Here is a 15913-nt window from a genome sequence, read left to right as displayed (position 1 = left end):
CTCCTCCCTCCCACTGAGCCCCCAGCAACCACCGATCTTTCTGCTGTCTCCACAGTTTTGCCTTTTCCAGAATGTCATATAGTTGGGATCATAGAGTAGTAGGCTTTTCAGATTGGCTTCTTGCATACAATAATATTCAATTTCATATTAAAATAATGTAGTTCAATGTACAATACAAAGAGTGAGTCCTAATGTACACTATGGTCTTTAGTTGATAAAAATGGATCAATATTGGCTCATCTACTGTAACAAAGTACCATACTGGTGCAGGATGTTGATGAATGGATAAACAAAATCAGGGAATATTATTTGACCATGAAAATGAATTAAGTGCTGATAGATGCTGCAAAATATATGAACCTTGAAAATATGCTAAATGAAAGAAGCCAGATATAAAAGACTACATATTATATGAATCCGTTATAGGGAATGTTCAGAATAGGCAAATCTGTAGAGATAGGAAGTCAGATAAATTGTGCCAGGGTCTGGGGAAGGCAGGGGAGGAGGGATTAGGGGATAACTGTTAGTGAGTATGGGGTTTCTTTCTGGGATGATGAAAATGCTCTAGAATTAGATAGTGGTGATGGTTGCACAACTTTGTGAGTATACTAAAAACCACTGAATTACACACTTTTTAAAAATAAAAATAAAAAGTTCTATAGACACCATTGTACCAATTTCCTTGTGGAATTATGCAAACGTTCCAAAGTGGAATTATCGGGTCTCGAGTTATGCACATTTATAATTTAGTAGATACATCCAAATTGCTCTCCAAAGCAACCGGACCAGTTTACACTCCCAATAACAGTACTTTTTGCTTCACATCCAACACGTGCTATTTTCATGCTGAAAGGTCTTGCCAATCTTACAGCTATGAACTGGTATCTCATTTCTTTTATTTGCATCTCCTCTCCTTAGTGCAGTTGAACACTGTTCCCTCTATAGTTGTTCGGGTTTCCTTTTGTGGCTTTCCTACTCATGTTTTGCCCATTTTGCTATTGGATTGTCTTTAAAAAATTGGTTTAGGAGTTCTTTATTCTTTATCTATATAAATTGCAAGTATCTTCTCACAATCTGTTACGTCTTTTAACCTTGTTTGTCATATCTTTTGCAGTATGGATTTTTTTTCTATTTTAATGTAGTCAACTTATTAATTTTTTGCTTTATGGCATATGCTTTTAAAATTTTATTTATGAAAGTCTTCTCTACCTTGTGGTCATAAGGATAGTTTCCCATATTTTCTTCTAATATTTATAGAATTTGGGGTTTTTTCCCAACTGTATATAGTTACTTCATCTGGATTTTATGTGTGTGATCTACTTTTTTTTTCCTCAAGATTTTGTTTTTCCTTTTTCTCCCCAAAGCCCCCTGGTACATAGTTGCATATTTTAATTGTGGGTCCTTCCAGTTGTGGCATGTGGGACATCACCTCAGCATGGCCTGATGAGCGGTGCCATGTGCACGCCCAGGATCCGAACCAGCGAAACCCTGGGCCACTGAAGCAGAGCACACGAACTTAATCACTTGGCCACGGGCCAGCCCCAGGGTCCTACTTTTTATCTTTATGCAGACCCAATTATCTTGATATCATTTACTGAAGAACCACTTATTTGTGTGCTACTTATATCACAGATTAAGTTCCCATTTTTGTATAGACTGATTTCTAGGCTCTCTATTTTGTTGCATTGATCTCTTTGTCTTCTCTCCTCTACTTTTTACATCACTACACTACACTTTTTACCTTAATACATTACAATACTACACTCTTTACTTCGGCTTTTAATATGTCTTGATATCTGGTAGAGTTTTCTTCATTGTTCTTCAAAATCATCTTACACATTTGTACAGCTTTATTTATCCATGCGAATTTTAGAATCTGGTTTACAAGTTCCCTAAACTACACTGTTGTCACATTAATTTCTAAAATAATTTGGAAATAATCACAGCTTTAAGAGATTGCATTCTCTCATCCATGTATATGGTATCTCTCTCTTTTTTTTCTAAGCTAACGTGTGTTGCCAATCTTCCTCTCTTCTTTTTTTTTCTCCCCAAAGCCCAAGTACATAATTGTGTATCCTAGTTGTAAGTCCTAGTTCTTCTATGTGGGACGTCACCACAGGATGGCTTGATGAGTGGTGTGTAGGTCCACACCCAGGATCTGACTGGCAAACCCCGGGCCACCAAAGTGGAGTGTACAAACTTGATCACTATGCCACTGGGCCAGCCCCTATATCTCTCTCTTTATTCAGGTTTTCTTGTATGCCCTTTAATAAAGCTACTTTTTTCCAAAGGCCTTATGCCATTTTTATCCTATCTTAGGGATTTTTTTAGTTTTTGTTGCTGTGTCAGTGCTATTTTTAAAAAGGTTTAGGGTGGGCCCGCTCTGGTGGCCTAGTGGTTAATTTTGGTGGGTTTTGCTTCAGTGGCCTAGGTTCAGTTCTTGGTGACAGACCTACACCACTCATCTGTCAGTGGCCATGCTGTGGTGGCAGCTTTCATACAAAAAGAGGAAGATTGGTAGCTGATGTAGCTCAGGGTAAATCTTCCTCAGCAAAAAAATGAATGCGTAAATAAAAATTTTTTAAAAAAATTTCCAATTGGCTATTTCTCGTATGAAAGAAACCTACAAACTTTTATACATTTGATTTTGTTTCACCACCTTTTCATAGTGATATTGCCACAATACCTCCATAGTGGTACTGGTCATTTTTTTTTAATGTAAATTATGATATCGTCTGCCAATAATGGTCATTTGTCTCTTTCTTTTAAAACTAAATGCCTTTTCTTTCTTTCTCTCATCTTTGTGCTTTGACTAGAGCTTCCAGTAGAAGTTAGGGTAGGAGCAGTGACAGTGGGTGTTCAGGTATTTCGTCTTGTTCCTGACTTTCAGGAAATAGTTCTCAGGTTGAACTATTAACTATGATGTCTATCTTGGTAGCCCTTTATCAGTGTGAGGATATTCTCTTCATCTTCTTGTACGCTAAATGGTGTTATGAATGTTTCTCTGGCATCTATTGTGATGACCACATTAATTTACTCTACTATAGCTGTAGTTATTTCTGTTATTTTTGCCTGATAGGGTTGGTTTTTACTTTGTCTCCTTCAGTACTGATCAGGTTTTTTCACAGGTTTTTGTGTCTTATTACTCTTTCCAAAGTATACTTTTTCAGTTTTTAAAAATTTTTCTGTTTTCTATTTCATTAATTTCTTCTATTATTTTTATATGTTTTCTTCTATTTTCTCGTTTTCCCCTTTCGTCCCTTTTACAGCTTATTTAATTGAATATCTAGCTCCTTTACATCTTTCTTGTTTTCTAATAAATTAGTTTAACGCTATACAATTTTCTCAAGAGAACTTTGCTTCACTCACAAGTTTCAGTAGAGGTGATTTTATTTTCACTAAGTTCTAAGTATTTCATATTTTCTGCTATGATTTCCTATTTATACAATGTATTATGTACAAGAATTATTTTCAGCTTTCAAATTTATAGGGTGTTTTAAAGGTATTTGAGCTGTTCACTTCTACTTTTATTAAAGTGTGAACAGAAAATGTGGCCTCTATACTATCTTTGGGTTTTGTTGACATTTCTCTTTTAATTTAATATGTGGTCAGTTTTTGAAAATATTCCATGTGTTGTTGGAAAAAAATCTTTGGAGAAAAAAGTCTCTCTATATTTATTTGACTAAGATTATTAATACTGTTTTTCAAATCAATCTAGATAATTAGGCTATTTGGAGACTGTTCGATCTATCCATTTCTTAGAGAGATTTGTTAAATTTTACCATCATGATTATGGAATTATCAATTTTTCTCTGTAACTTTGTCAGTTTTTCCTTCACATAATTCAAAGATATGTTGTCAGGTGCATGCACATACTATATGTATGAATGTCATATTATCTTGATGGATCATTCCTTTTATCAGCATGACATATCTCTCTTTTTCTCTTACATTTTCTGTATGGTCTCCTCTAAGGTATGTCTCTTTTAAAGAACACATACTCAGATTTAGTGTTTTTAATCTAATCTTCACAGACTTGGTATCTTTCTCTCATAATCTGTGAATCTGGTTTATTTACATTTATTGGAATTACTGGTATATTTGGGCTTTTTCTGCCATCTTATTTTACACTTTCTGCTTATTATATTTTTTCCTGTCCTCTCCTCCAACTCTCTCTCTTCAACTTATTCCAGTGGAAACTCCATCCTCACCACTGCATTGAAATTCTCATATCAAGGTAAGCAGCAACCTCTATGTTGTCAAAACTAATGTTATCTTCTCCCTCATCTTCCTGAACTCTCAGCAGCATCCCTCATGGTTGACATCTTTTTATTCATGAAACACTTTCTCTTACCTTCCATGATACCACATTTTCTTCTTCTCTCATTGGCCCTTCAGCCTCCTTTGCTGGCTACTCCTCCTCTGCCAGCTTCCTGATGTTGAAATGCCTCAGAGTTCATGCCTGAACTATTTTCCCCTCTCTTTCTACACTCTTTTCCTATGTAATTTCAACCAGTCCCTGGACTTTAAATATGCGGACCCCTCCAATCTTTTCCCCACCCAAGCTTCAGCTGCATATATCCCAACATCTACTTGACCTTTCCACTTAGATTTCGAATGGACATTTTGAATTTAACATGTGTAAAACAGAACTCTTGATTTTCTCCACCAAACCTCTTCCTAATCCAGTCCTGCTCATCTCAGTAAATGATACTATCAACACCTCAATTTCTCTGTTGTTTGCCATTAGCTTGGTGTATCATCTTCCATCCCTTCACTCTGAGCCTGTTTGTCTTTGGAGCTGAGATGTGTTTCCTGGAGGCAGCATATTGTTGGGTCTTGTTCTTTAATCCATCTTGCCACTCTGTGTCTTTTTATTGGAGAATTCAATCCATTTACGTTTAGGGTGATTATCGATATATGAGGGCTTAATGCTGCCATTTTAACACTTGTTTTCTGCTTCTCCCACATTTCCTTTGTTTTTCGTCCTGTGTATTTTGGTTTCTCAATTGAGTTATGTAGTTTTTTATGTTGTGTTTCTTTGCTTTCTCCTTATTTTTTGTCTCTGTTCTGATTTTTTCTTTAGCGGTTACCATGAGGTTTGTATTCAAAATCTCATAGATAAGATAGTGCATTTTCTGATGGCCTCTTATTTCCTTAGACTAAACCGATTCAATCCCTTCCCTCTTCTCCTCTTGTTTTTCTCACATCTTATTCCATCTTGTGTTGTGATTTGTGGTTGAAATGACAAAATTATCTTTGTTTTTGGTGTTTTCCTTCCCTTTATCTTTAATGCTATTCTTGAGTGTTTGCTGACCTGTTCTGATGTATAGCTACAATTTTCTGATTTTGTCTACCTATTTATCTCCTTACACCCTGCTTTGTAACCCCTTTCTCCATTTTTTTTTTTTTTTAGGAATCAGGGCCTTCTTGAGGATTTCTTGAAGGGATGGGGAGTCCCATGACTACGAACTCCCTTAGTTTTGTTTATCTGGGAAAGTTTTTATTTCTCCATCATATCTGAAGGATATTTTTGCTGGATAGGGTATTCTTGGCTGAAGGTTTTTGTCCTTCAAAGATTTGAAAATGTCATTCCAGTGTCTCCTAACCTGTAAAGTTTCTGCTGATAAATCCACCCTGATGGGGTTCCTTTGTAAGTTATTTTCTTCTGCCTTGCTGCCCTTATTATTTTTTCTTTGTCATTCACTTTTGCCAGTTTCACTACTATGTGCCTTGCAGTAGGTCGTTTTACATTGACATATGTAGGAGATCTGGAAGCCCCTTCCACATAGTTATCCATCTCTTTCCCTAGGTTTGGGAAGTTCTCTGCTATTATTTCTTTGAACAAGCTTTCTGCTCCATTCTCCTTCTCTTCTCCCTCTAGAAAACCTATAATTCTTCTGTTGAGTTTCCTAATTAAGTAGCATATTTCTCGGAGACTTTCTTCATTTATTTTTAGTCTTAGTTCTCTCTCCTCCTCTATCGGGAGCATTTCAATATGTCTATCTTCGATTATGCTGATTTTCTCCTCTATTATGTCCCCTCAAGTGTTCAGGGAAACCATATTTTGTTTTATCTCTTCCATTGTATCTTTCACCTCCAATATTTCTGATTGATTCTTCTTTATAGTTTCAGTCTCTTTTGTAAAGTAGCTCCCAAACTCATTGAATTGCTTCTCTACATGCTTTCAACTCATTGAGTTTTTTGAGGATAGTTATTTTGAATTCTCTGTCATTTAGATTACATATTTCTGTGTCCTGAGGACTGGTTTCTGGGTACTTTTCATTTTCTCTCTGGTCTGGAGATTTAATATAATTTTTGATACTGCTAGAGGGCGTGGTTCTGTCTTTGTGCATTGTGGTATTATTTGGTCACACTTACCGCCTATTGCCACTAGGTGGGGGGGTCAAGAGCCGCATATTCTGAGCCTTCTGTGATCCGCCGGGGTCAGAGGAGCCGGCACTGGGTGGGTGGGGAGATGGGCACTTTCTTCTGCGTGCTCTCATGGGCTGACTCGCTCTGCCCTCACTATCTGTTCTCCTGGGGTGTTCCCTTGATGAGGTCACCCCCTGCAATAACTTTCACCCCCCCGTAGGGGCCGTCCTTCTAGGCTGAGGGTCCTTGGGGATCTTTGATGTTCCTGTGAATGAAGTCCCTTCCCCCATTCCTTCCATCTCGGAGGCTGCCTGCAGTCCCAGATCACAGTCTTTTGGGGAGGTAGCGAAGTTTTCTTTTACCCCGTTCCACCTCCTCCAAGGGGGGCTCCAGCCTCTCCACCCTCTATTGTATGGCTGCATGGGTCTCTCAGACGTCTTTTGTGTTGTGTTTGGATGTCCTCTGTTGGAGTATGAATGTCTTTTTCATTGTGTGGTGGAGAGGAGAGATTACTGGAAAAGCTCACTCTGCCATGATGCTTCAATTTCTCAATCTAAAACATCTGGTAGTCATTCTTCCACTTTTCTTAGCCTTCACAATGCAATTCATCTACCTTTACAGCATAACTTGAATGCCTCCCCTTCATTGCCATTGCTTCCACCCAGGCCTAAGGCACTCTTGCTTAGACTGCTGCAATAGCCTCCTAATTGCTCTTCCTGGTCCACAGCGGCTTCCTTATCCCTCCAACGATTCATTCTCCACACAGAGATATTTTAAAATGCAAATCAGGTTATGCACTCTCCCTTTTAAAACTTTTAGTTATTCCCATTGTAGTTGAAATTAAACCCAGACACCTTCACAATGTCACCAAGGTTCTATATAATCTGGCCTCTATCTACTTCTTTGACTTAAACTCCATCCCAGTCACAATGGCCTATTTCTCTAACTTAAGCATCAGAGCCTTTGCCATTGCCATCTCCCCTTGCCTGGAACATTCCTCCTACCTCCTCATATGGATGGCTTCCCCTCATCATTCAGACATCAGCTTAAATAGCATCTCTCAATGAAGCATTACCTGGTCATCTCATCTAATGGAGCCCATATCTCCTATGTTTTTCTTTTCTTTTTTTTAAGATTTTATTTTTTTCCTTTTTCTCCCCAAGTCCCCCAGTACATAGTTGTATATTCTTCATTGTGGGTCCTTCTAGTTGTGGCATGTGGGATGCTGCCTCAGCGTGGTTTGATGAGCAGTGCCATGTCCGCACCCAGGATTCGAACCAACGAAACAGCGGGCCACCTGCAGCGGAGGGCGCGAACTTAACCGCTCCGCCACGGGGCCAGCCCCCGACCTATGTTTTTCTTTATCACACTATCCTGTTGTATCTTGTTCATAGCATTAAAATTATCTTATTTGTTTGTTATATTCTTTCCCCACTAGCATGGAAGCTTCATGAGGGCAGGGACCATATCTATCATGTTCTCTGCTTTATTCACAGCACCTAGAATTAGTAGGGACTCAGTAAATATTTATCCTATAAATGAATGAATGGATCTACCTTATTATTTTATACTGCTGCATGGTATAATTATATAAATCTACCACAGTTTACTTAACCATTACTCTATTAAGGGACTTAGAGATTTATGCTAATTTTTGCTATACAATGCTACTCTGAAGATTCTTGTGTCTTCTTTTGTAATTGCATGTGATTGCATATAGGCAGGGAGCCAACAAGAGATGAATAAATAAGACTATATCCTGTCCCCTTCCCTGGCATCACTTCTATTTCCTCTTTCTGATACTGGCTTAACACAAGGTTGACATAAGGGAAGGCATATTGTAGAAAAGAAACCATATTATAACTTTCAGTGACTTCTGATTAACTAGCCAAGACATGCTCTGTAGATTTTGTGGCCTCTCCCAGCTGCTTGACATGATAACTATGTTCTTTTGAGTTCCTTAGCAATGTGATGACCCCCAGGCAGAGAGCCTATGCTGATAGCCATTATCAAAGACAATTGAAAGATCAGGGTGTAGGGCATTGCTCCATTCTCTGATGCATATCTAGTAAAACAAAGGACTATTGTGGCTGGCCCTGTGCCATAGGGTTAAGTTCACATGTTCCATTTTGGCGGCCAGGGGTTCGCTGGTTCGGATCCAGGGTGCAGACATGGCACCACTTGGCAAGCCATGCTGTGGCAGGTGTCCCACATATAAAAAAAAAAGTAGAGGAAGATGGGCATGGATGTTAGCTCAGGGCCAGTCTTCCTCAGCAAAAAGAGGAAGATTGGCAGCAGATGTTAGCTCAGGGCTAATCTTCCTAAAAAAAAAAAATATATATATATATAAACAAAAAAACCCAAAGGACTATCAGGAACTGGGACCAGGTGTCTGCCCTCACTTGGAAATCAGATGGAGGCCCCACCCAGAGAATAGCCACCTCCCCAACCTGGAGACCAGCCCCTATATAACTGTAAGGTGATTCTGTAAGATTTCTGTTCTGTAAGATGGTTCTTTTGGACATGAGTTGGCCTTCTTCCCTCTTGCTAGCAAGCTGTAATAAAGAAACCCTTTCTCTCCTACCACCTTGCCTATTGGCGTGTCTTGCAGTGAGCAGATGACCCCCCTGGGCAGTAACATTCCCACAGAGATATAAAGAGCCCTTATACACAAAGTAATTTTTAAACATAAAACAAATTTTGTTTTTTGTTTTTTCTTTCTTTCTTTTCTTTCTTTCCTTCCTTGCTTCCTCCCTCCTTCCCTCATTGGTTTACAACATTATATAAATTTCAGGCATACATCATTATATTTCAATTTCTGCGTAGATTATATGATGTTCACCACGCAAAGACTAGTTACAATCCATCATCACACACATGCCTAATCACATCTTTCACCCTCCCCTCTCCCCCCTTCCCCTCTGGTAACCACCAATCCAATCTCTGTCTCTATGTGATTGTTTGTCTTTGTTTTTATACAAGTTTGGTTTTTTTAATAGCTCAGATCAACAGAGGAAGTCGTTGCTTTATCATCAAGAATGTATTCTGTCCCATTCTCTCATATCTCAGAAATCACCATAATTTTAAGAAGATAGAACAAGTCTCTTAAAAATACCCCTTCAAATAATTTTAAATTGGATCTTTCATTGGTTTATTACCTTATTCATCTCTCTTGGCTCCCTGCCTGTACATATCTTCAGCAATTTATACCAGAATGTTAAAAAGTCCTATACTGAACATTTTGTAACTGTCATTTTTAATAGATATTTATTGCTATTTATATTAATGTTTATATTTAAAAACTATTGGTATATTGAAATAAATCAAGAAAAATGCATAATTTAAGAAAATTAGTATCAAGAGTTAAAAGACAACAGACCTGCTAATATTATTCTTCATGGGCAATAATTTCTTGTATTCCTTACTCTTTCCCTTTATCAAAATTCCTCTAAGTTTTTTGCTAAAATAAGACAATGTTTTATTCCTTTTGAGGACTATATACTGTACCTAACCACCTTAATTCAATTGGAGAATATGTTCCTTTGGCTATTACAGAACTTTTGAATTAATTGCCTCATTTAACTGAATGTCCAGAAATAGTGGGCTTCAGGCCAGGCTTGATCCAGTGAAAACTAAAGTCATGGAAACAGACACGATTACTTTTGGAGAGAGTTGAGACTTCACAATACATGTTTCATCTCAACAACAGATGCCAATCAACTAAGAGTGTTTTCCCAAAGGGCTGTGTCATGAAGAATTATTCAAATTTTGTCCACAGGAGTGCTATGATCAATTAATGATGCCTGCCAAGGGCAAAGGGGAGAGGAGGTGGAAGGTAAGGAGCCAATGAAAGGGAGGAGAGACTAAAATCAAGACTGAAAGGGAGAAGAGAGTTCCCAGGAAAAAAAAGAGATCAACAGTGTCAAATGGTAGTAGAAAGATTCATGATGGGCTTCTTGTTTACCTTTAAGAAAACAATTTCAATAGTACACGTACTAGTGCACTAGCCAAATTATAATGAGTGAAGGGGAAAGAAGAAATTGGAGAACGAGGCAGTAAGTACATTTCTGAGGGTTACAGATTTGTGAAATTGCTAGATACTACATGCTAGAACTGATTTTGTTGTATACAGTTTTTTGGTTCTTTTTTTCTTTTTGAGGAAGGTTAGCCCTCAGCTAACATCTGCTGCCAATCCTCCTCTTTTTGCTGAGGAAGACTGGCCCGGAGGTAACATCTGTGCCCATCTTCCTCTACTTTATATGTGGGACGCCTGCCACAGCATGGCTTGATAAGCAGTGCATAGGTCCGCACCCGGGATCCAAACCAGTGAACCCCGGGCAGCCCAAGCCAAATGTGCAAACTTAACCACTGTGCCACCAGGCTGGCCCTTGTTGTATACAGTTTTTCAAAATCTACATTAAATCTAAGATTAGGCTGCATCTGAATCATGAAGAATGTAAAACTTAAAGCTAACAATATCCATCAAATGACTTTGTAGCACCTGATCTTAAGCAATAAATTTTAGTACCATTAGTCTAGCTTTTATCTCACATTTGTCAAACCGAGAGAAAACATCAGGGAACCATGCCAAGGGGATGAGCTAAACTACCTCCACAGTGACTTTCAGGTACCCTGACGAGCAGCATCAGCACCACCTGGGAACTTGTGAGACACGCAAATTCCCGGGTCCCAGCTCAGACTTACTGAGTCAAATCCCCGGGGGTTGGGACCCAGCAATTTGTTTTACAAGCCCACCAGGAGATTCGAAGGCACACTGGAGTTACTATATTAGAGTGGCACTTTCTCATTAAATAAGCAACATAGTTATTAAGTTACTGATACACTTAGTCTGCCTGACCTAGATTCTGTACTGCCGGACCCTTTCTGGGGGTTAGAGCAACTAAAAGTCTTTTCAGGGTAGTGTGGTCTGTTGGCCAGCTGTGGTCTATTAAGAAGGCTCTGAGCTGGAGGAAAGATGATTACTCATGTTGGGGGCCAGCAATCCCCCTAAGTGAGAGAACTCCTCTCTCTAACCCTCCCTGGCTTGAACTCCGAAATATCAGGCCCCAGAGCCAATTGGTAAGACATCGAAACTGCATGCAGTAATTTCTGACACATTTGTCTAAGGAACATACCGCTTTGTTGAATTTTTGGCTCACCATCCATTTGTAACATGTGCCCTGCAAAAATTCTTCCCGTTTTTATCACAATTTATTTGTACATCCATTACATTACTCTATTAAATACATATTATACATTTCAAAATAATCAGATCATTTAAAAAGATCTCTTCATCTAGAAAGCATGATTCTCTTGCCGAGTTCTCCCTTTCAGCCTTGTAATTATTTAAGGTCTTTACCTAAAGTAATTAAAATCTGGATCCTCATATAATATCAACACAGTGTCAGAAAATAGATTGTCTAGCCAGCATTTACATGTCATAGAGTTGACTCTGCTGAACCTGTGCTCACTACGCAAGGCCCTCCCTCACTTTCTCTGCTGACTGTGGTTTGGTCCTGGCTACTGGTCAATCTGTGCGATGCACACGAGGCTGGAAGTGACAGCCTCCCACTTGCCAACTCTATGTGTGCCAGGGAAGAAGGCCAAAGCAGAACCCCACCATTCAGATCAATAATTGTGTGATTCATGTTTGTAAAACTGGCCAAGAACATTTATTTTTGGTTTTTTTAAAATAAAAAATTGAAAATGCCCTTTAGTAATCATTTTATTTATAACAAAAATGATAACATGGGTTTAATGGTTATCTGCACCATCAATTGCAAAGCATTTTTAACAACAACCTTAAGAGTCACATCTTTGCTTCTCCTTCTGAACTCTGTCCTTAATTTGTCTTGTAACTATATTGAGTCTCTAGATCTGTGCTTTAGAATTATCACGTAACCTTGCAATGGTCAATAGTGTTTATGATTGTTTTCAATTCAGGTCTTCAACATATTTACAATTCATTTAAAATTTTTCTTACGATCTCACTTATATGTGGAATCTAAATTAAAAAAAATAAAACAAAAACTTATAGAAAGAGATCAGACTTGTGGTTACCTGAGGTGGAGGATGAGGCGAGGTGGAATTGGAGGAAGATCGTCAGAGGGTACAACCTTGCAGTTATAAGATAAATAAGTACTAGGGCTGTAATGTACACCATGGGGACCATAGCTGACACTGCTATATGATACACAGGAAAGTTGTTAAGAGAATAAATCCTAAGAGTTCGCATCACAAGGAGAAAATTTTTTGCTTTTTTCTTTTCTTCTTTCTTTTCCTTTATTGTATCTATGTGAGAAGATGGATGTTAGCTGAACTTATTGTGGTAATCATTTCACAATATATGTAAATCAAGCCATCACGTTGTATGCCTTAAACCTATACAGTGATGTGTGTCAATGATTTCTCAATAAAACTGGAAAAAAATTCAAATTGTTTTAAATTCATTGCTACCAATCAAATGCAGGTACATTATTATTCTCTTTCTTTTTTAAATCCACATTTCAATTACTGCAATGTAAAATCACAGATCGCTGATGTTTATTAACAATCACCAATAGCATAAACTACTGCGTTCCTAACCTCCTAAAATTTATCAACATTTAAATTGACAGTGTTTTATGGAAAAACTGTCAATATAAGACAATAATTTCTCTTGCCTCAAAAATAACAATCCTCATAAATCATAGTTTGGCTTGAAAGAAAAGAGAGAGAAAGAACGTTTTCAACAGTTCATATAAAACTGCATCTAGTGCATTCAATGACGTGCGCTTAATAAACTCAGTTTCTTCTAGAGCAGGTTGAACAAACTGAAATTATGCAGATCTTCAAATCGGCATTTGATTTTCTGCTAGGCAAGCCATCTTTAAAGTCCTCCATTTGAAATACTTCACTTTAAAAACATTTCTATCGAAGGAACCCTCCCCCCCCACCCCAAATCAGTACCAGAATAACTGCAAAAGTATAGAACAGCTGCAAAGAAACACACACCTCTCTACGCTGTTGGAGCCTAAGACTCCAGTAAAGTATCTCACCTGATTAAGAACTGAGCGGAGGAGAGGAATGTTTTTCCAGGTCTAAAACAAATCAATAACAAGAGGATGAAGACTTCCCAACTGTTAATAATTAACTACCAGTGCAAACTATAAAAGGCTGATATATATTATTACCAGATTGGAAATTAATCTTTGTTGCCAGACTTACGCAGGCATTCCTCTCTACCGTGACTAATGCTTTGATGGTAATTTCCAATATTATCTATCTACCAATGCATCGTTAGTAATGTTGGTGAGACCTTAACCTACATATGCTAACTTTTTCAAGGTTCTCAATACATAAATGGTTATTTTTCCTTCTTCTTCTCCCCAAGGCCCCCAGTCCATAGTTGTGTACTCTAGTTGTGAGTGCCTCTGGTTGAGCTGTGTGGGACGCCGCCTCAGCATGGCCTGATGAGTGGTGCCATGTCCGCGCCCAGGATCCGAACCAACAAAACCCTGGCCCACCGAAGCAGAGCACGAACTTAACCACTCGGCCATGGGGCCAGCACCTAAATAAATGTTTTAAATAAGCATTCAATACAAATTCTGGTGATACAAGTTGACATTTCTTAAAAAGATTTTGTTCTATTTCTGTACGTGGTATTTCTAGACTACTTGTCTCAATATTTTTATCTTATGAATAGAATGCTCTCACTAGAATCAAAATAACATTTATATTTTGAAAATTTAGTGATATATGTAACCACAGAAGAGTGGAACAATAGTTGTTTTTTCCAGAAAAAGAACTTCTCTATTTCTTTGCAGCTATTCAAACGATATGCTGGAGTTTTGCGAAATCAGGAAGTAACATTATCAACTTTCACTGTCCTTGATAAAGAAGTCCTAAACTAATCGGTAGTGAGTTGTGAAGTTTAATATCATCTACACTTTAAAGCCTATTGATTTATAGCGAAATATCAGTCAAGCAAAATGAAAAACATACCTCATAAAGGTACTAAGATTCAAAGGGAAGTAGTGCAACATCAGGATACTCACTTGTTCTGTCTTATATCCTAATCATGGAAAGATTTTTGTTGATCCATTAGAAATATCCATCTTCCCTAATGTCAATCAGAAGACGTTGCATTTTTATATCTAACAAATGGATTAAAAATCCACTGTAACTCTTCATTTGGAAAATTTTCAAACAAGTTTGACAATTCTGTTTCCAAATTTCGGCACAAATTTTGAATTTTTATAGGTGACAAACTTATGTCATTTTCAGCAATAAAATCACAGAATGATAGAAACATTTCCAAAAGTGTTTTCAAATTATTCTTGCCTTTTTTTTTGGTGACGAAGATTGGCCTTAAGCTAACATCTCTTGCCAATCTTCTTCTTTTGTTTTCTGTTTTCTCCCCAAAGCCCCAGTGCATAGTTGTATATTATAGTTGTAAGTCCTTCTAGTTCTTCTATGTGGGATGCCACCACAGCATGGCTTGATGAGCGGTGTGTAGGTCCCCGGCCAAGATCTGAACCAGAGAACTCTAGTCCGCCAAAGCAGAGCACACCAACTTGACCACTACACCCCGTGCTGGCCCCAAATTGTACTTGCTTTTGAAAAGCAATTACTTTTCCACACATTGTTAAAAGGTCACTGTTATCTTGAAGGAAAAGATAAAGAGTTCCTTTTTTCTGTTCCCCAAAATATCTGCCAACACTGCATTTTACAGAGAGCCATTTGTCAGTACAGGAAAGGACAGGAAATTTGAAACACTTTCCTTCTTGTAAAATGAAAATGTGTAGCTCATTTTCACTTTGGCAGCTCTTTTAAGTATTTTGCCACAAAATATCAGTGAACCTATCTTTGTTGTATGAAAAAACTTTATGTCCATTCTACAGATAATTAAAAAGTACTGTAAAGTGTTGACACTAACATTTTAAAGTCTTGTTTTTATTAAAATAACTAGGTTGATGATAACCTGTAGAAGTTTGAACAGTTTGGCCCCAACTTTCTTATTATAACTTGCCGATGAAGAATCCAGTGATATGATTTGACATGTATTATTAGCACTGTAACCATATTCCAGAAAATTCATTTATTCTATTGAAATCAGTTGCTCCACTAAAACGAATCAATTTTGTTTTCCCATGAAAAATTGTTTTTATTAAAGAAGTCATTTATAAACATAATGAAAACATAACCTCTCTGGGATACTTTTAATAACTTAAGAAAAATCGTTTTTCCTATGTTTCATTATTGACCCAGAATTTAACAAATACCATGAGCTGAGACATATTAGAAACACTTATACTTTCATTCAAATGAATATGAACCTCCCGCACTTCATAATTTGTTCTAATCCTTGTTTCTTCAACTTTCCACAATATTTTCTATGCATATTCCCTTTAGTGTATGTTACCTAAAGAATGTGATTTTGTCTCTTTTTAAAAATTCTTCAAGTTATTTTAGCTATTTTAACTGTGACAGGGAAGAAATATTTCCCCAGTGGCGTATGAGCTGGTTTCTTTTCGGTTGTTGCTATTTTTGTTTTGTT

The sequence above is a fragment of the Equus asinus genome, chromosome 7 (genome assembly GCF_041296235.1).
Source record: "Equus asinus isolate D_3611 breed Donkey chromosome 7, EquAss-T2T_v2, whole genome shotgun sequence".
Lineage (NCBI taxonomy): Eukaryota > Metazoa > Chordata > Mammalia > Perissodactyla > Equidae > Equus > Equus asinus.
Note: the sequence above shows the minus strand (reverse complement) of the source record.